Here is a 6,000-nt window from a genome sequence, read left to right as displayed (position 1 = left end):
GGGGAGGCCCAGGACCAGTTCAGATAATCGTCACTGGTTTTGGCCGTGAGTGGGAATCGAACTGGGGTCACCGGGTTCGTAGCGCTGTGCGCTAAACCGCTACACCACCATTCCCGATAAAGTGATTCCACCTCGGGTGCTACCGACAAGTAAACAATAGCTGATCTGGGCTCATGGACAGACGCGGGGGTGGCTACCGCATTCTCTGGATTAGAAGACGCTCTGGAAAGTAAGACACGCCAAACTCTGGAGTGCATTTTGACGAGTACTTTTATAATATGGTACCGTGGGGAGCCGTATTCCAGAAGATGATTACGAAAGCGCCGCTTTAAAATGGGGATTGACGTCTTGGGGGAAGTCTATTATTGCAGACCGTACAGAGGCTGCGGTGTGTGTGTAAGCTATCCACAGCAGGTGGGTTTTAATTCTCGAAAGATTGTTTGAACAAAGGAAATAGCAGAGAAGCTTTGGCCTTTAAGGAGAGGTGCACGTGCGGTGATGTTATGGAATCTCGTGACAGGATGGAGTAAAAGGACTTTGAAGTTCCCAATGGAATGCGTCCGTAAAGCAGTGCTGAGGCTACATCAGAGAGATAACGTGGTGATGGGTCGGGGTGCCTGTGCAGCTTGGACGAGGGCAGGTGACCGAGGCGGCTGGGCGGCTAGGCACCCACAGAGGTCGGGTGACCGAGGGCTAGCCTGTAGGCGGCTGGATTTTGACCGTTACTCTCAGAGCAGATCACGGGCAGGTCACCTTTGTGACTCTGCAACGAGTTGTGGTGATCTGTACAGCACAGGCCTTGACCGGCGAGGTTTCGTCGTCGGCATCTACAACTGTTTGGCCGGCGATGTCAACCTGACCTTGAACGATGTTCAAACGACCCGGTGCAAGTTTAATCATCGGCCATTGCCTCTGCAAATGGGCAGACTGCAATCACACGGCTCGTTGTTGTCCCCTCGCAATGCCCACTCGGGTTGTCCTGAACTCATTAAAAGAAAGGAAGGTCACGTTAAATCTTGACTTAAAGCTTTCGTGACTGCAGGAATTCATATTCTTTTGGTCTTTCGGTAAAGTCACGTAGAACAATTTAACAAAAAACGACGACGTTTCTATCGCAACACGAGCGATCGTTATCAGGAGGAAAAAAGGAGGGTGTGACGATTGCTTGTGTTGCGAACGAAACGTCGTCTACGTGACTTTACCGAAAGACCCAAAGAACATGAAGGTCACATTACTTAATTTTTACACTGAACCACAACGCTCTTGGTTAATCAGATCCACGCACAGCAGCAGCAGCAGGCGCAGCCTTTAACCCAAGCACTACCGCACTCGCACGTCTCCCCCAGAGCTCACCGAGTACACATGCGGAGCCCATCGCAGTTTCTGCAGCTTCACAGAGGGCAAACCGCACCTGGCCTCGTGGGAAACTCTGGGGCAATGCTTGAGCTATGCACTCATACCACCCGCCACTTGTGCAACACGCGCTTGTACACTAACACGTGCTTGCACCTCCTATCAATAACATCAACTTTACACTAACACTTGCTCCTGTTCTGCACTTTTCATATATTACGACCTGTGCACTTATTCTACTAATATTTTCCTTCTCTCTCCTCTCCTTTTTTCATTCGTGTCACCACCCACCACCACCGCGTGCGGCGTCCCACCGCCACCATCCCCCAACGTCTGTCACTCAATGGCCCCCCTCATTGTGCTCGTTGCCGTGGCACCTACCCCACATTTCCGTGTATCTCCCCCTGTCCCCCCCATTTCCGTGTATCCCCCCTGTCCCCCCACATTTCCGTGTATCTCCCCCCTGTCCCCCCACATTTCCGTGTATCTCCCCCCTGTCCCCCCACATTTCCGTGTATCTCCCCCCTGTCCCCCCACATTTCCGTGTATCTCCCCCTGTCCCCCCACATTTCCGTGTATCTCCCCCTGTCCCCCCACATTCCGTGTATCTCCCCCTGTCCCCCCACATTTCCGTGTATCTCCCCCCTGTCCCCCCACATTTCCGTGTATCTCCCCCTGTCCCCCACATTTCCGTGTATCTCCCCCTGTCCCCCACATTTCCGTGTATCTCCCCCCTGTCCCCCCACATTTCCGTGTATCTCCCCCTGTCCCACATTTCCGTGTATCTCCCTGTCCCCCCACATTTCCGTGTATCTCCCCCTGTCCCCCACATTTCCGTGTATCCCCCCTGCCCCCCACATTTCCGTGTACTCCCCCCTGTCCCCCACATTTCCGTGTATCTCCCCCCTGTCCCCCCACATTTCCGTGTATCTCCCCCCTGTCCCCCCACATTTCCGTGTATCTCCCCCCTGTCCCCCCACATTTCCGTGTATCTCCCCCCACATTTCCGTGTATCCCCCCTGTCCCCCTGTCCCCCACATTTCCGTGTATCTCCCCCCTGTCCCCCCACATTTCCGTGTATCTCCCCCCTGTCCCCCCATTTCCGTGTATCTCCCCCCTGTCCCCCCACATTTCCGTGTATCTCCCCCCTGTCCCCCCACATTTCCGTGTATCTCCCCCCTGTCCCCCCACATTTCCGTGTATCTCCCCCCTGTCCCCCCACATTTCCGTGTATCTCCCCCCTGTCCCCCCACATTTCCGTGTATCTCCCCCTGTCCCCCCACATTTCCGTGTATCTCCCCCCTGTCCCCCCACATTTCCGTGTATCTCCCCCTGTCCCCCCACATTTCCGTGTATCTCCCCCCTGTCCCCCACATTTCCGTGTATCTCCCCCCTGTCCCCCCACATTTCCGTGTATCTCCCCCCTGTCCCCCCACATTTCCGTGTATCTCCCCCTGTCCCCCACATTTCCGTGTATCTCCCCCCTGTCCCCCCACATTTCCGTGTATCCCCCCCTGTCCCCCCACATTTCCGTGTATCTCCCCCTGTCCCCCCACATTTCCGTGTATCTCCCCCCTGTCCCCCCACATTTCCGTGTATCTCCCCCTGTCCCCCCACATTTCCGTGTATCTCCCCCCTGTCCCCCACATTTCCGTGTATCTCCCCCCTGTCCCCCCACATTTCCGTGTATCTCCCCCCTGTCCCCCCACATTTCCGTGTATCTCCCCCCTGTCCCCCCACATTTCCGTGTATCTCCCCCTGTCCCCCCACATTTCCGTGTATCTCCCCCCTGTCCCCCCACATTCCGTGTATCTCCCCCTGTCCCCCCACATTTCCGTGTATCCCCCCCCCCCCCACATTTCCGTGTATCCCCCCTGTCCCCCCACATTTCCGTGTATCTCCCCCCTGTCCCCCCACATTTCCGTGTATCTCCCCCTCCCCCCACATTTCCGTGTATCTCCCCCCCTTGTCCCTGTCCCCCCACATTTCCGTGTATCTCCCCCCTGTCCCCCCACATTTCCGTGTATCTCCCCCTTCTGCCCCCCACCATTTCCGTGTATTCCCCCCTGTCCCCCCACATTTCCGTGTATCCCCCTTCCCGTCCCCCCACATTCCGTGTATCTCCCCCCTGTCCCCCCACATTTCCGTGTATCTCCCCCCGTCCCCCCACATTTCCGTGTATCTCCCCCCTGTCCCCCCACATTTCCGTGTATCTCCCCCTGTCCCCCCACATTTCCGTGTATCTCCCCCTGTCCCCCCACATTTCCGTGTATCTCCCCCTGTCCCCCCACATTTCCGTGTATCTCCCCCCTGTCCCCCACATTTCCGTGTATCTCCCCCCTGTCCCCCACATTTCCGTGTATCTCCCCTGTCCCCCCACATTTCCGTGTATCTCCCCCCCTGTCCCCCCACATTTCCGTGTATCTCCCCCTGTCCCCCCACATTTCCGTGTATCTCCCCCCTGTCCCCCACATTTCCGTGTATCCCCCCTGTCCCCCCACATTTCCGTGTATCTCCCCCTGTCCCCCCACATTTCCGTGTATCTCCCCCTGTCCCCCCACATTTCGTGTATCTCCCCCCTGTCCCCCCACATTGCCTGAACCCATTCGCACTTTCCCCACCATCGAAACCAAGTCTCCTGCCTGTCCCCTGGCCTCGGGCCTGGTCAGGCAGCAACTCCCTCCACGGCCGCCCCCCGGGCCTACTCTTACTGCACCCTGCGCGTTTCTCAGCATGCTCGGCGACAGCAGCAACAGCAGCAGCAATCGCAGCCGCAGCAACAACAGCAGCCGCAGCAGCAGCAGCAACAGCAAGGCTCAGTGGCGGGTGCCACAGCAGCCGGCCACTCCTACTTTCTGTGCCAGCCGCTGTCCTTGCCCCTACCCCCACCTCCTCCAGCTCCGGAGACTCAGGCGCTCCAGGCTGAGCCCGCGCAGGCCGAGTCACAAGGTAGGCAACCGTAGGGAATGAGCCACGGTGGGCTTCTACGTGTTCGGGTTGTTGCCGCGTGGCTTCCCCCGGCGCGTGGAGCGAAACGTCGGGCGTCGTGCAGGGCGACGCGCGGAATGCAACCCGTGAGCACATGAGCAGCACGAGCCGCGAAAAGCCACGCGGTAGAATTGAATGTACTGCGGTGGGTGAAGAGGGGGCCGTGAATGATGTTGCAGCCGATTGAACACTGCGATACTGCGCTTCACTTCATAATGGGATGTGGTAGGGTTCGTGACCTCCTGCGTAATTGTGCTCGTGGTGCTTCAAGGGTGTTCATCTTTCGGGTCACCTTCGTCACCCCGATATGTAAGGTGTGGACACATTGTTGGCCACAGTTGGATGAGAGAAGAACCACCATTCTCAATATAATGCACAAGCAAACGAAGCCAAACTATCTCCAGAGGAGCTTAGAATAATAATACAGAAATGTTGACGTCCAAATGCTTGCGCCTTCTTTCGTAAAAAAAAAACACGTAACATGAACATCGTGAGAGCAATTTTGTTTGGCCCGTTAGGCCTGAAGGCACTCCTGTGGTCTGACCCGGTGTGTGTGTGCCAGTTAACTTATACTGGTAGGAACCACCTGGTTCCACCAGCCCACAGGGGATTATTGTGTCCGTCCATCAGTCGTGCATCCAAAAATGGGAGGGGTGGGGCTGGGTGGAGAGGGGAGGGTGGGGAGGGGCTGGGTGGGGAGGGGCTGGGTGGGGAGGGGAGGGGCTGGGTGGGGATGGTGGGGCTGGGTGGGGGGTGGGAGGGGTGGGGCTGGGTGGGGAGGGACTGGTCACCCCGTGGTGCCCTTATAAAACTCAACGTTTAACCTACTCACGCCAGCTTGTGCCCGCCCTCACAGTCGGCCATATTTGCAGAATACACCACGCCGCCGTTGACCCTGGCCATTGACCGAGCAAACCCAACGTTCCTACCAGCTCTCTCCGCAAGGAATGTGCTTTTATAATAACAGTTTTGTTTCAATTAGAGAAACCCCATAAACAGTCAACCACTAACGTGGCAGCGTAGTCGCAAACTGTAAACGAATTGCACGTGGCCATCGCTGTTTTGTTTGCGTTACAAATGGCGCACGTTAATTACTTTTTCAGTTGTAATTGCGAACAGTTCATTTGTTCGTGGTTGCAGTCGGTCGTTAATGAGCAAAATTTACTCCACCCACAGTCACCGAGGTCTTCAATTAATCCTTATTATCAGAAGTGCACGGCCATATTCCCACTAATTTGGAATTTACACTGATTTATGTGGAAGGTACTGAGCCTGTGGAATTGTCTGAAGGTTTTTTTAGAAATCCAGCAGTGGGAAAAAATCACTGACATAAGATGCCTCGGGCAAATACGGCACCAACAGCGGCTCTCCGCTGTGGTTCGAGTCGGAAGCAGGCGATGTCCGATGTTTCGCACCACGTGCTGGGAGCTGCTTCGGGAAAAGTGACATTCCCCATCGATATTCTTTCAGCAGGTTGGAGCGAAGCGTCAGACCTGCCGTCCCGAACAGCACGCGGCACGACCCGAAAACACATCGCAGGGCCGTACAAAGCACACCGCCAAAAGCCACACATTGGTGTGGCATCAGCACAGCCTGCCTTGTGCTGGACCCAGAGTTGGTACTCAGGGGTTACTTACTTCCAAGCCACAGGAGTCCCAC

The 6,000-nt window shown here is 56.2% G+C and overlaps 1 pseudogene; it reads left to right on the top strand.

Annotated features, from left to right (window-relative positions):
- Nucleotides 1–549: 549 nt before the first annotated feature.
- The window catches only part of LOC133347798 (caskin-1-like), a 29,745-nt pseudogene continuing 24,294 nt past the window's right edge, over nt 550–6,000 (top strand).

Source organism: Lethenteron reissneri, chromosome 3, assembly GCF_015708825.2.
Source record: "Lethenteron reissneri isolate LAM-NWPU_2019-01 chromosome 3, ASM1570882v1, whole genome shotgun sequence".
NCBI lineage: Eukaryota > Metazoa > Chordata > Hyperoartia > Petromyzontiformes > Petromyzontidae > Lethenteron > Lethenteron reissneri.
Note: the sequence above shows the minus strand (reverse complement) of the source record. Positions and strands in the feature narration are given on the sequence as shown.